This window comes from Lepidochelys kempii, chromosome 10 (assembly GCF_965140265.1).
Source record: "Lepidochelys kempii isolate rLepKem1 chromosome 10, rLepKem1.hap2, whole genome shotgun sequence".
Lineage (NCBI taxonomy): Eukaryota > Metazoa > Chordata > Testudines > Cheloniidae > Lepidochelys > Lepidochelys kempii.
The window spans coordinates 3,681,494-3,696,420 of NC_133265.1; the positions used below are offsets into that span (position 1 = coordinate 3,681,494).

Genomic DNA, 14,927 nt, shown 5'->3' on the forward strand with positions numbered 1-14,927 from the left:
GCTATTGCACTTCTGAGCTGGTCAGGAGAGGAGTAGAGAGAGGACATCTGGAGAGTACAGAGCGACGCTGCTTCCTAATAGGATCCATGCCAGGTGTTGCTGCTGGGCCCCCGCAGAAACAACAGGAGCCACGATTCAGTGAAAGCCTCGCCCATACGGTCAGTCCTGTGCTGTCAAAGCCTGCCTACCGGCCGCTTCCTCCTCCCTTCCGGGTCTGCAGAGTCCTGGGATTGCTGTGGATACACACCGCTCCTCCCAAGCCTCTTGCCCTATCACGTGGCGGGCAGCCTGGACCATGCTTGTGCTCCAGGGGCTGCCCTGCCTGGGGCTCTGCAGGCAGCCAAGAGCCCTGCCCGCTGCCTGTCATGAGACATGGTTTGTTTGCAGCTGCTCTGCTCAGAGGAGCAGGATAAGCTGGGGGCCCTGATTAGCATCCCCTGGCTTCGAGGCCCATTCCCGAGGTGCAATCCTCATTCCCCTTATCTTGGCTGGGGAAGGATTTCAAGGGGAAGCTTTCATGATCTCTTTGCCCTGCTGCTAAGTACAAATGGCGCTCACAGGCTGGTGGCATTGCAGGGACCAGAGGCATGTCACGGTTATTACTGAGACAGCACTACAGACGTGCAGGGTGCAGCAAGAGTGCAATTGCAATCGAGGGGAGCTTACTGGGTAACAATGTGCTGGCCTCCCTGGCTTTTCCTGCACTGGACTTCTTTACCTCCAGTTACTTGCTGGCCTCACTGGCTTTTCCTGCACTGGACTTCTTTACCTCCAGTTACTTGCTTACGAATCCCCAACCTACAACACTGGCGGCCTGCCAAGGGCAAAGAACAGGTGTTTGGTGAGCGTCCACACTAGCTTTTACAAATGTTTGAGCCATCTCAGCATCAGCTGGCAATCAATGGACTGGGGCTTGTCTGCACTAGAAGGTGTTTGCTGGTACAATCCCACCAGTACAGCTGTAGCAGCAAACCCTGCTAGTGGAGATGCAGCTTAAACTGAAAAGGCTGCTTTTGCTAGTACAGCTTGTACCAGTCTCAAACAAAACAAGCTATAATCGGCAAAAGCAGTTTTCTGATAGTGAAACAGCATCAACACGAGGGCTTTCGCCAGCACAGCTAAGTTCCTTTGGGGGAGCTGGATTCCTGCACACTGCTAACTGACAGAGCTCTGCTGGCCACACTTTTAAGTGTAAACCAGACCTAGCAAAAAAAAAAAATCTAGGGGCGTGCCACAGGGAAGAGACGAGAGGTCCCTGTACCACGGAATCCTGTCTCCAGCAGCAGACAAAACCCGATCATGGGGAAGACGTGACCCCTTACTCTGAAGTAACGCACACACGACACTAAGGCAAAAGGGGCACTCTTAGCTAGAGCTAGCTAACGCCGGGTAAAACCCTTGGGAAGACAAGGCAGTTGGCAGTTTTCACATGAGTTAGCAGGTGGAGTTGACGATGGACACGGCTGCACTGAGCAGTTACCTGCAGTTATCGGTGCTCCAGCTACTCCTCTCAGGGCAGCCCCGCCCAAGTGAGAGCAGCCACTCCCCCGAGATAACCCTGGAGCTGCTGCGGCCACACTGAGGTGCTGCAAGCTTTGGGGGTACAGCCCCTGTTCCTTTGAACCGCTCTGTGAATTGTGGGAGAACTTGTCTGTCCTTTCTGGGCAATGGGGGGAATTGTGGGAAGGCGCTGGAGGACGAGCAGCGCTTGAGTGGAGCTAGCCTGCGTCCACACTACACAGTGGGTGTGTTAGCAGATGACAAGTTGTGCTAACTGAAGCTTTAGCCTGTACCCCAATGGGCTAAGAACTCGAGATAGGAGCATCACCACGCTCGAGGGAAAGGCTGACTGGTATGTGTGGAGTGGTAACATGTGAATTAACTCTGCAGCCTGGTGTTGGGAACGAATTCCTGCCGCCGAGCCTGGCACTAGTTTGCTCAGTCTCCAGGCAGGCTCATGAACTTAGAGGAGATACAGCAGAACCGCCTGATTGACTGACCCGCCCGACTGGCTTTGGGGAGCCAGCAGACGTTATCTGAAGCCCAGCAGCAGCAGGCTGGTGGCTCAGTGCTTCTGCCCACAGCCGCGATCGCTCCTGTGCCCACTTTTTCCTTGCCCTGCTCCAGTCTTGCTCCTGTGCTTGGTTCCTAACTGGCTCTGATCCTCACCACGGCTCGATTCACAAAGCCAGACTGCCCACGCCCCAGTCACGGGCACCCTAAGCTTTAACTCACCTTGCTAACTCGCATGAACACAATGAGCTGCCTTGTCTTCACTGTGATTTTACCGTGAGGTGTCTCCCATGAGGTAAGAACATGCCATTCCCCCCAAACACTGAGGACAAGGCCCCAGGGGAAAGGAGAAGGATTCCCTCCTGACCCCAGCTGGTTATCACCTCCCCCTCGAAGCATGAGGACTGATTCTCATGGCAATGGGAACTACGCCCAGCCATGGACGGCAGGAAGCATCCCTCCTCTCATAGGGGCTCCCAGCGACCTCCCTCTCCCCGAGGGAGCTTGCTTTTATTCAGCTCACCCTTCCCACCCTCCTGCCATCCAGAGGATCAAGTTGGCAGCAGCTCTCCCCTTCTGCCTCTGAGGGACAGGTCACAGAACCACCGAGGGCCTCATATTTCCATCACGCTCAGGGATTTTACAATCATGAACAGGCCCGAATTTCTCTGGACTTCAAATCCACATGGGTGAAACAGACCTGCTCAAGTGGCACCTCGCAACACTGCAAGTCACCAAAAACACAACAGTGGGGCCACTAAGAGAGTGCAACGGGCTTCGTCAGCGGCTGCTTTTGTTTGCAGCTTCAAATCTTGCCCGTCAGGATGATGTGGCGGCAGTGGACAATAAATGAGACATGTTCACAGCCTCACCCATAAAGCTGGCTGCGGTAGATTACCATGGACATGTTTCCCAGCCTGTGTTGTAATTACACAGAGCAGAAATTAGCTGCTCAAGTTAACCTGTCACCCCCTTTTGCTCACTGCCGAGAGCAGATGTCAATGGTCAGCCCTCGAACATCTTCATAAATATAAACACTTGGAGCGAGACACAGTCAGGATTAACTGTATATATTTAAATGACCAGAGCTCATGTTACAGTAACACCTTGTTTTCTAGTATATTTTTGGTTAATAATTGGAAATACATTTAAAGCCCTAAATCAGTATTTCCCCACCCCGCGTCAGGAGGCACAAAATGTTAGCCAGGGGGGTTGGGTAGACCTCTCAATCGTTGTGTAGAATCTCAGCTTTGATTAAAAAAAAATAAGTCTAGGTAGTTTGGTTGCAAAGAAAAACTTAAAAAATGTGACCTCTGTGAAAATGATACTGGGATGTCTGAGTTTGCAGAGAGCCTGAAACAAAAGCTGAGAGGTCTGAACTGCCCATTTCCTCTCAATGGGTGCTAACCCCAGTGCTTTAGAGTGTCAACAGTTAACTATTTCCTCAAAGCACACAATGAAGGAGAGGAAGTGTTCCATCATAATGGCAGGAGCCAGCAAATGGTGATGGTGCTGTTATAAACAATACAGAGCAGGAGTGAAGAGGAACACAATTGATGTCATTTTCCAGCAGGGAGATACAGTTTGCAAAGATTTGCCCTGAATTATGGGATTAACAGCATCCCTTTAAACCAGAATAAAGAAAACACAAATGCCTTTGGAAGCAAGCACCCTGCCTGCTAGAGAAGAATCTGTTTTCCCCTTGCTGCATGTCTGTGACTAATATTCATGAGTGTGATGCTGGCACATCAAGGGCGGGTTGCGAGGATTAGTTAGTGCTTCCCAGCCCTCCAAAGACGGCCAGCACTGGACAAACGCTGAGCGGTGATACGGTTATTGTTACAGCACAACCCAATGCCACAAAACGAAAGAGAGGCCTGCTCAGAACTGTCACACTCCAAATTTAAGCGCCCCTAGATAATGCTTCTGTTCGGGCCAGGTTGCAATTACTCCATGTTAATTAAATGCCAATTAATGGCTTCCAATAGCGGTGTTCAGAGGGGGCAGGTTTGTACCTGAATAAAAGACTGGACCCTTCCTGACCTCCTGAGGTCCCTTCCAACCCTGATACTCTCTGATTTGTGCGGATCAGCAGGTGTGCAACAGCCGCTGGCGGTGAAACAACCACCACTTAGTGCAACCAAACTCTCCCTCCCTGCACAAACCTCCAGCTAAATGAGGTTTTGCACACACATGGCTTGTTTGATGGAGCCACGAGGATGGATTGGGGGGGGCTCAGCACGGAATCCTCCCCTCTAGACCAATTCCCCAGCAGGACGCCCTCCACCATACACACACACAGAGCAACTCACCCCCGCCCCCCCTACAGGGGATGGAGCCTCTGCAGAGCAAAGCTTCACAGCACATCGATTCACAGACTCACCCTACCTGGGCCTTCTCTGGCCTGCCTCCCTGCACAGCTGCACAACCACATGGTTCTGGTGCCTTCCAGGCCAATGCAAACCGATCTCGGAGAGAAGGATCTGAGCTATGGATATGGCATTTTAGGCCCCAATCCTGGTTCAGGATCCAACAGTGGAGCCCCTCACAACATGCGAGTTCCCCGTGACTTTGAAACTCTTGGATTCCAGATGAAAGTTTGATGCTACAAGGTAAAATTTCCCTCTGGCAACAACATTGAAACAAAAGCACCCTCCAGGAGACCAGCAGGGACCACATGCAGCCCACTAAAACATGCCCCAGGCACAAGGGAAGTTCAGTCTTTCAAATTCCTCCCCCAAACACTAATATGTAATTACCTATTAGGAGCCTGATCCTGCAAACACCAACACACACGAGCAGTCTGCCAGCATTGCCAGTTCCTGCTAGTATATTGCAAAGGTCTCACGCTGTTTGGTATTTTTCTTGATGCTCCAGCTCCCGGAGTCCTGTGATTATGTGAGAATCTCAACTTTCATTTAAAAAAAAAGAAAGTTTCTAGCTTACTTGCATCCGATGAAGTGAGCTGTAGCTCACGAAAGCTTATGCTCAAAGAAATTGGTTAGTCTCTAAGGTGCCACAAGTACTCCCTTTCTTTTTGCGAATACAGACTAACACGGCTGTTACTCTGAAACCTTTCTAGCTCTTGTAGTTGCAAAGAAAACATGAACTCCAAAGGCTAAAAAACCAGAAGGAAAATAAGAACCCATCAGTTTATTTTTATTTTATTATTTCTTTGTTTAATCTTAAGCCAACCTCACGATTTTCTAAGGCCTGACTCACGATTTTTGAACGTTTGGGACAGGCAATACTGCAAATGTCAACATCCCTTCTTTGAGAATGACAGTGGATCTGCCCTTTTATTGTGCTGTGAATTAAAATGGATCACAAAAGAGCACATTACAGAGTGCCCAGACATACTAACAAGTAATGACCCCCAAACCTCAACACTGACACCTCCACATCCCAACGCGGGAAGTGCCAGAGACTGCAGGTAGTCCACTGGGGACTCTGCTATTTCTATTGATTTGATGATGATGGGCAGCCGGCTAAACCCTAGTTGCTGCTTACGGATAACCCGTGATTAAAGGATAGAGGGTGAAAGGCCACACGGCCAGCTGTACTCTAGGTGCTGAGAAACAAACTGTCAGCAAAGACAGCAGTTCTGAACCTGCTGCTCTGAGAAATACCTGCAACAGCAATCAGTCTGCAGGGAGGTCAGAGCTTGTAAGAAAGGAAGAAAACCATTCTTCTTGTGGCTAATTACATAATCTTCCCAGGTGGGCTTGCTAGAGGTGCTTTCTAATCCCCATCCTCTTTTCTTCATAGAATCATAGAATAGCAGGGTTGGAAGGGACCTCAGGAGGTCATCTAGTCCAACCCCCTGCTCAAAGCAGGACCAACCCCCAACTAAATCATCCCAGCCAGGGCTTTGTCAAGCCTGACCTTAAAAACTTCTAAGGAAGGAGATTCCACCACCTCCCTAGGTAACGCATTCCAGTGTTTCACCACCCTCCTAGTGAAAAAGTTTTTCCTAATATCCAATCTAAACCTCCCCCACTGCAACTTGAGACCATTACTCCTTGTCCTGTCCTCTTCTACCACTGAGAACAGTCTAGAGCCATCCTCTTTGGAACCCCCTTTCAGGTAGTTGAAAGCAGCTATCAAATCCCCCCTCATTCTTCTCTTCCACAGACTAAACATCCCCAGTTCCCTCAGCCTCTCCTCATAAGTCATGTGTTCCAGTCCCCTAACCATTTTTGTTGCGCTCCGCTGGACTCTTTCCAATTTTTCCACATCCTTCTTGTAGTGTGGGCCCCAAAACTGGACACAGTACTCCAGATGAGACCTCACCAGTGTCGAACAGAGGAGAAAGATCACGTCCCTCGATCTGCTGGCAATGCCCCTACTTATACATCCCAAAATGCCATTTTACCAGCAACGGAAAAGGGTTTCTTGCTCTGATTTATAGCAAGGAATTCAGAGAGCTGATGTATACACATATCAAACTTCAGTCCAGCATGTGATAAATCTTAAGACTCCTGTATCGCTACCTGTAATCAGGATTAGCAAACCTGCGAAAGCTTCAGAGCCTTCTCTTGTCCCTTGAGAGGCAAGAATAAAGCAACTGACACCATGGAGCAGACCAAGGGTCCCTCTAGTCTCCTGTTGTACAGAATCAGATCATTTGATCCCTTGGATGTGTTAACAGCCTCCTGCAGAACTGGAGCAGAATACCGGCCTGGTGCGTAGGGTACCCTGCCACATCAGAGCACATCAAATCTCCAGGTAGTCTAGAACCCTGTCTCTGATAGTGGAAAATGCTGGATTCTTCAGAGGATGGTGAACAAAAAAATCACTATAATCCAATATCGTGCTGAACCGTGCCATGCTACAGTGCATCAGAAGGGGATGTTTTCCCTGATCCCAGCACGAGGCTACGCAGGCTGAGGAACACAAAGTAAATAAGACTGAAGATGAAAGAGAGACACCCCACGTATTTCTGTTCATTTTTCTCAACTTAACGGTGACACTACGCCCCATAGTCTTCATAGAGATCTGGTTATGGCATAACTAAGATGTATTTTTTGCAAGATGGGGCATGTGAGATCTCATTGGAAAGGTGATGATTCACTGAATATGATTATCATATTTGTATGCATGTATCATTCTGGTAAAACAACATTAAGGGTGAGAATTTGCTACTTATAACCAGTTTCTTTAGTATATTAAGCTTAGTTTGCATGTTTGTTTTATTTGCTAGGTAATCTGCTTTGATCTGTTTGCTATCCCTCATAATCACTTAGAATCTATCCTTTTGTACTTAATAAACTTGCTTTTGTTTTGTCTAAAACCAGTGTGTGTGGAAATCATAACTTGGGGCAGAAAGCTGTGTATATCTCTCTCCACATTGAGGGAGGGGGTGAATTTCATGAGCTTATGCTGTACAGTTCCCTGTGCAGCACAAGATGGTACAATTTTGGGTTTACCCACTAGAGGTGGGTGTGCACTTGAGTACTGAGCAATTCCTTAGCTGAGCCTTCCCGTGCAGAGCTGATCTCAGCACCTGTGTGTATAGCTGCAGTATAGAATTCAGGATCTATGCAAAAAAAACCCAACAGCTGAGCTTTCTGGAATAAGACGTGAACCGCTCTTTTAAAATAAAGCTTGGAGCGAACCTTTGGATTGAACCATTCCCCTGCAGCACTGGGGACGCAAATCGGAGCAGCATTGTGCTAGCACAGGAGGAACCAGTCCGTAAATCTGGGGATACATGGGGAACCGGCCTGCGTTAGCTGGGGAAAATGGGAAGCCCTCTCCAAGGAGAGGTTTAAACTTTTGGCCATTTTAACAAGCAAAGGCAGTTCTAGGAATGGGGGGGGGGCGGTCCAGGGTGGGGAAGCACTTTTTCTTTGGCATGATTTTCATCTTGACCGTGTTCTTTAAAAAGAAAAAAGGAAAAAGAAACCTTCTATCTTTAACTCCTTCACAGCCAGACGATGCAATGATCCCAGATACGTGTTTTAGGAGCGGGTATGGGCATTCTAGAGAAAGGAACTCACTGAGACACTCAAAAGGTACAAATGGCAAAGATCTGCCTTTCCCAGTGTTGTTGGCCCAGGATGTGGGCACCATCCATTTATATTCGCTACCCAAAAGCACGAGCATTGCAGTGTCAGCCCAGAGTGGAAGAATGGCAGGGAAGTACGGCCGTGACATTTAAAGTTAATAGGTAGGAAAGGCAAGGACAGCCAACCAACCAGCAAAAGAGCCTCTCGGAGATGCTATTCAGTCATTATATTTTCATTCTGGAGTGGACAAATATTTAAGTATGACTATTTTATATGTTTATGTTAATAGGGAGAGAGCCGTAATTAACAGCCCCTTTGACAAGCATCGGAGTTACTAACAAACAGCACAGCCACATGGTGCCAAAATATTTTCATCATGAAATGCCAGCATTTCGTCAGCTGCGCCGCTGGGCCTCAGGGCCCAGTAGGACCGAGGGAGGTGGGGAAAGGCAGTGTGCATTTCCGAGGAGCTCTCCTATGGTGGGTGAAATTGTGCCCAACCCAGCACCCATTCAGGGTCTAGCTGCTAGACCTATCACCTGTCCAGCCCCACCTTCTGCTCAAGTCTGGGGCCGTGAGCGCCAGCCCCTAAGAGGGCAGAGAAGGAATGAGATTTTGGTCCTGTTGTCTCTCCTTGCTAGTCAGCAGAGCTGGTCCCATTTGGGCGTGAGTCTGTGAGAGTAACACTCAAAATGTGCATCCTGGCTTCAGAGGTTAACAGCCAACTACCGCTCCCTGCCAATGGAGTTACTTCCTAAGCTCAAATGGCAGAGGCTGCGCTTTGGTGCTGAAGGTCTGCGGTTCATGCCCTGCAGAGGGATCATGATGGGGGATGGGGTGATCCATATGCTCACTGTACTCTGTTCAACCAGCGCTGCAGGGAGGGCACACGCTTTGGCACCCTCTGGGCTGCGGGCTCTGAGAGCCTGTCACAGCACAGCCCTGTCCTTTGTCTTTTAAACTATCTGGGCTGATTCCATCCCCAGACAAATGCCACTGGGTTCAACCAAGTTCCCCCAGGGATGGATCTGGCTGCCTTGCATTGTTTTTCCTCATGGTTCCATGCTGAGCGGGAGTCGCCAGGGACAAGAAGCCTGAAATCTGTGTGCATTAGTCACAGGAATGACTGACCCACAGCACCCCCATGAGCCCTGGCTCCAGGGGCCACTCAGTGCAATGGAGCAGGGGGCTGGGGCAGCATCAGGAGTTATGAATATGGGGCTGAGCCAGGCTAGTCTCAACCTGCAGCAGGAGCCCCAGAGTGCCAAACAGACCAGGAACCTGGATGTTTAAAGACCACTGCCATTCGCTGTTAACGAGGTGCAGGCTGTGGGGACTGAGCAGGGAGCAGACACACGGAGCAGTGTCAGAGGGAGCCACTTCCAGGGGAGCAAGTGTCCGCAGATTCTCCAGGGTATTTAATGCCCCCAGGAGCCGCCCGCGGATAAGCCCGGCAAAGCCAGGGGCCGGAGATGCACACCGGCCCTCTCTCGTCTGGTCGACTCTGACAGCATGGCAGGCAACGCCGAAAAACAGCGGTGACTGAACCCACGGCAGGGGAGAACGCAGCACCGCTCAGTCCCACACCCCTGCCGGAAAGATCCGCAAGACAGCAAGCCCAGCTGAGCGCTCCTGTCTCTCTAGCTGGCCTGGCACAGCGGGGTGAGCTGGGCGTGCGCCAACGGGCTGGCTTGGAACCACCCCAGGGCTGTGAACTGAGCCAGGGAGCTCAGCTTTGAATTCTCTCCCCAGAGCAGCTCCCGCACCCCGGGGGAACGGGCTGGAGGCAGGACGACCTGCTGGTCCGACTGCTGCACCTGGAGACCTCCCTGCCCCTCGTGTGAGTGCACAGCGATGGCCAAGCCCTCGCGCTGCCCCGGCTCCCCTGTGACACAGGCTGAAGCGACACCATGTGCTCTGTGCGCCGCTCAGGGCTCCAGATGCCAAGTGCAAGTGAAACCCCCTCATCTCTGGAGTTGAAAGGCCTCGCGGAAAGCTTTCAAGTGGGGCCTGGTTAGAGCCTGCCCTGCTGGCAGCCTGTTCTCAGACTTTTCCTTTCTTCTTTCATCTCATCTCCCCCTGCTCCTGCTAGAGACATCGGCACGCAGGGGAGCTCAGGGAAAGGGGCGGGACTGACCTCCCTGGAGCCGGGAGCCTTTTGCTGACCCATCAGGTACAGCAAGGGCAGCAGCAGGGAGCAGGTTTTCCCTCTCTGTCCCCAGCCCAGACCTGATCTGCAGAGACAGGAGCTCAGTCTCCAGGGCCTGTTCGGTTCCTGGCTTCTCGGCCATCATGGGGGCAGGGAGAGGGTAAAGGGGGACTAATTCGTGCCAGCTGAAGTGGTGCTGCTGTTGGCTTCTGCCCGCTAACAGCGGGTCTGAGCCCCCACCAGTTCGTTTCACATGTTCCACCTACCGCGCAGGCACCCCGAGATACATTTGGCAGGGTGAGACGCTGGCCTGAAGGGACCTCAATTCCAACATGACAGGGCTGGTGTTGTGCCAGGGCCGACAGATTTACCCCACCTGTGAGCTCAGCTGGGAAAAGGGAAGTGTAAGAAGCGTATAAAGGTCACAGTAACCTACGACGACAACACACGTCAATGGGGAAAGGCACGAAAAGCGAGAAAGGAAAACTGAATTTGTCCAAACAGAGGCCAAAAATGAATCCATCAGAATCGGTGTCAGAACTTAGGCCTAACTGGGGGACACAATCCCGAGGGGGTGATCTATTCCACCCCTCCACTCCCACTCCCTTCGTGGCTCCTTATAGAAAGAGACTGTGGGGGGAAGGAGAAAGCTTCCCTTGGGGTTTTGCTGCAGTCGGCCCTTCACTGAGTGTGTGCAACCAGCTGCTCCTCCGGGTCCGATCCACACCACCCCCGTCAGGCTGCGAATCCAGCCTTTGATCAACATCCCAATGAGGATTATCCGCAGGAAGAAAACCAGGAGGCAGGAGCCTGCCTGGCCCATGTCTCTGATCTGACGCCAGAAGACGAAATCCCAAGGAAACACTGGGAGGGGATGGGGAGCTCAGCTGGGGCAGGGTGGCTGGGAGAACATGGCAAGGGCTGACTTATGCTACAGGTCTCACTTTGAGGCTAACTCCAAAGGGGGATGAAAGCCGAGGAAGAGGATATGAAGGGCTGGGAAATGAATGCCACGTTCTGAGAAGGTACTTGAGGTAAGAGGCTGCATTTCAATAGGTTCTGTGTTACTCTGTGCTATGCCAGAGGGCAGGTGGATCCCGGACTCCTTCTCTGGGCAGGGCTGCGTTTGGAGCATACGACAGGCTCAGTCAAGCATGGGCACTGCGGGTGGCTTGGAGCAATTGCTTCTGCTTGGGAATAAGGCTGTTTGCGCCAAAGGAAAATGCTATGCAGAGGGCAAGATTCCCCGGGGGTGATTCCTGCAGCCAGGTCTGAACTGCGCAGCATAGAAACAATCATGCAGGCTGGAGGTGCCTCATGCTACCTGCTTAAGACATGAGTTTGGGACCGTGACCAGATGCAGCATGGATGAGCCCTGGCAGGAGAGAGAAGGGAGTCAGACAGCAAACACGCCGAAGCCTGGAGGGCTTGGTCCAGTTCACCAACTACTAAATAAACCCACCCCCATTGACCAAAAGTGCTTCGCCCTCGGCCAGACGGGTGGAAAACACTTTATGGACAGCTCCCATTGGCAATAGCTGGAGCTGCAGATGCTCAGCACGTGTGAAAATCAGGGGCTGGGTGTCTGAGTTTGCCCCCCCAAACCAAAGCGCCCAGGGTTCGAGGACACCGTGGGGAAGGCTGGCCTGTGGGACTTGCTCACAGCCCCGCAGGGCATCCGTGGCAGAGCCCAGATCCCTGAGCGGTAAAGGGAGGCTTCAGCGCGAGCAGTGACCCCGTCAGCGAGTGATTTCCATTTCCCCACGAAGGAACCCCAGGGCTCGTTCAGACCGAGTTGCGGCTCCCCCGGCATGGAGCCAGCACAAGGTCTGCGTGGGAGAGAGGGTTTGGTGCCACCATGCTTGGATATCATCGCACCTTTCTTGGCAAGGGCCAGGCAACGGACCCTGCACCAAGAGGGGACAAATTCTGTAGCATGAAATCCCTGAGGAGCAATGGGAGAGAGAGAACATACCAGCTGCATGGCCCCTGGGGGGGAGGCTGAAGCTCGGCTCCTGCAGTTTAACAGCATGCAAAGATATTCCTGGACCTGCCAGAGGCACCTGGGGAGCCTTGCTAATACTGAGGGAATGGAGGCAGGGTTAAACTCACACTCGTGTGGGGAGTTCTAGCAACAAGCTGGGATGCTTTGGCCCAATCTATACATGCTCATGCAGCCACCAGATGGCAACCTCACAGACACGCAGCAGGGCTTTCTCATCCCAAAGGGTGCTGGCTGCCCATTCACTCAGCCTCATTACATGATGGAAACAAACTGAGTCACCATCAAGTCAAGCCTGGAATTCACCCAGGGCCTAACCCGGAGATGTCAGGATATGCCCTGAGCAAGGTGGATCACTTGTTGATGACCTGTTCTGTTCATGCCCTCTGGGGCAGCTGGCACTGACCACTGTCGGAAGACAGGATATGGGCTGGATGGGCCTTTGTAAAGGAGAAGATACGCAGTGCGGTGTAGTTGCTGTGTGCGATGGGGGAATTGCAGTCAGAACTCTATAGCTCGGGCCCTTGGCTGCATACAGCCCTCTATTGGCGCAGGGAAGATGGGGAAGGGGTAAGAGCAAGACCTACTTTAATCCTCTATTGTCTCCTTACAGTCTCAGGAGGTGCAAGGTGATTGGATAAAGGTAGTAACATCACCAGGAGCCAAGCACCTCAATATGAACTTTGGATACTCCTGGCCTTTAATGTGATGTGCTAAACTCAGTGATTGTAAATGAAAAGGCCTGGGAGACTGAGTTTGCTCATTTGGGATTCTACATTGTTTTGCCATCAGCCCGCTTGGAGCGTCCGTCCAACGCTGCAGATCATGGAGGACACGACCCGTCAGGGAAGCAAGAGACAGGAATCAGATGCCACCACGGTCGCTACTTCCCAGTGCTTCTTCCAAGCAGAGTCTCAATTTCACGAAGCCAAAATTCCACTGCCTGGCCAACGAGGAGCAGAGACTCAGAGGCTTTAAGGCCAGAAGGCACCGTCATGATCATCTAGTTTGACCTGCTGCACATCGCAGGCCACAGAACCTCACCCACCCACTGCTGTAATAGGCTCCTAACCTCTGGCTGAGTTACTGACATCCTCAAATCATGGTTTAAAGACTTCAAGTTACAGAGAATCTGTCATTTACACTAGTTCAAACCTGCAAGCGACCTGTGCCCCACGCTGCAGAGGAAGGTGAAAATCCCCCACAGTCTCGGCCAATGTGACCTGGGGGAAAATTCCTTCCTGACCCCAAATATGGTGATCAGTTAAACCCTGAGCATGTGGGCAAGACTCACCAGCCAGACACCTGGGAAAGAATTCTCTGTGGTAACTCAGAGCCCTCCCCACCTCGCGTCATACTCTGCTGCAGAAGAAATGGAACCAGTTCTAGTTTCAGCAGTCAGGGGGATAGTGGGGGATGCTTTATGGGCTTTTTAAACAGTTCTCACATAGGAGGCCAAAAACCAAGTTGACTTGAAAATGCTCTAATCAGAAAGATCCATCATGAACACAAACCACAGGCTACTGCAGTGCAACGTAGAGCAGTTCATCTGCATTACAGCAAGGGGTGAAGTGTGTTTGTGCATCTCCCCCACTCCCCACCCGGTGTGTGGGCGTAACACAGGTGACTGAAATACCTGAAGTGAAACATGAATCCACCCAACATTTGAGATTTTCTGTACTGTATTACAAATGCAAAACAGGCCCTCTCCTCATGAGCACAGCGTTTCGCACTCTGCCGAGACGGGTTCTTGTACCCTTTAGTGAACGGTAACAGAATGTGCATTCGAAAATGCAGGATTTCCACTGCTGATATAAAATAATTCGCAGCAACCCACTTCCCAGTGCCAGCTCAGAAAGCTGCTGCCCCATGTTTAGTTCCTTTTGTAATTAAGATGCCACTTGTTACATTTTCAAACCACCACCTTCAGGTTTTCTCCCAGCCTTGCCCTCATGCTTGGGAGGAGCTCTCCCTCCACATCTGCAAAGCCACCCCACTGTCCTCCTTCAAATCTCTTCTGCGGTGATGGCAACAAAAAAACTTGACAATTGTCAGGCCAGCGGTGGACTGAGACCGCAGGCTGTTGGGCTGACCAATATTGCCTCATTGTTTCTGTGTGCTCCCTTGTTGGTCGGTTTGCCTCCATCTGGTATCTTGTGTCTTACGCTTAGATTGGAAGTTCTTTGTGCAGGGACTGTCTTTCTGTTCTGTGTTTGTAAAATGGGAGCCTCACCTGGTCCGTGACTAGGGCTCCTAGGTGCTACAGTAATATCAGTAATAATAATTGCAGGAGGGATCGACAATAGGGCAGTAATGAGCAGGATTAGGGGATGTGGATCATCATATCCAGTACTGTATCACCACGCAATTTACTTGGGTCGATTGCAAGGGCCTGTTCTCAGGAGAAGAGGCGTGCAGTGTTCTTAGGGAGATCGCTATATATACACCCCTTCTCATCAGACTCCTGTGTCTGAATGGAAGACATTCTCCCCTGCTGCTCCCATTACCCAGCAGCAAGTGTCAATACTCTCGTGAGTCTTTGGTGTCAACAGAATCAATCTCCTGGTAACCAGACTGTGATTATTTCTTTTTCAAGCTACATAGCATTACACAGAAATCTCTGTGTTTCGCAAGGTCCTAATTGTTCACAGTAATTTATTCTGTAAGTGCACTTGCCTCTGGAATGCAATCCGAGAACAAGAGTGCAGAGAGCATAACAAGCACTTGCTCAGAACTAAAGCCCGAGTCAGTT

At 51.0% G+C, this 14,927-nt stretch overlaps 1 protein-coding gene across 5 annotated transcripts in view; it reads right to left on the minus strand.

The window, feature by feature from the left end:
- Window positions 1-14,927, minus strand: part of RAB26 (RAB26, member RAS oncogene family) — a 219,638-nt gene that overhangs the window by 41,245 nt on the left and 163,466 nt on the right. The gene's annotated exons all lie outside the window — the stretch shown is intronic.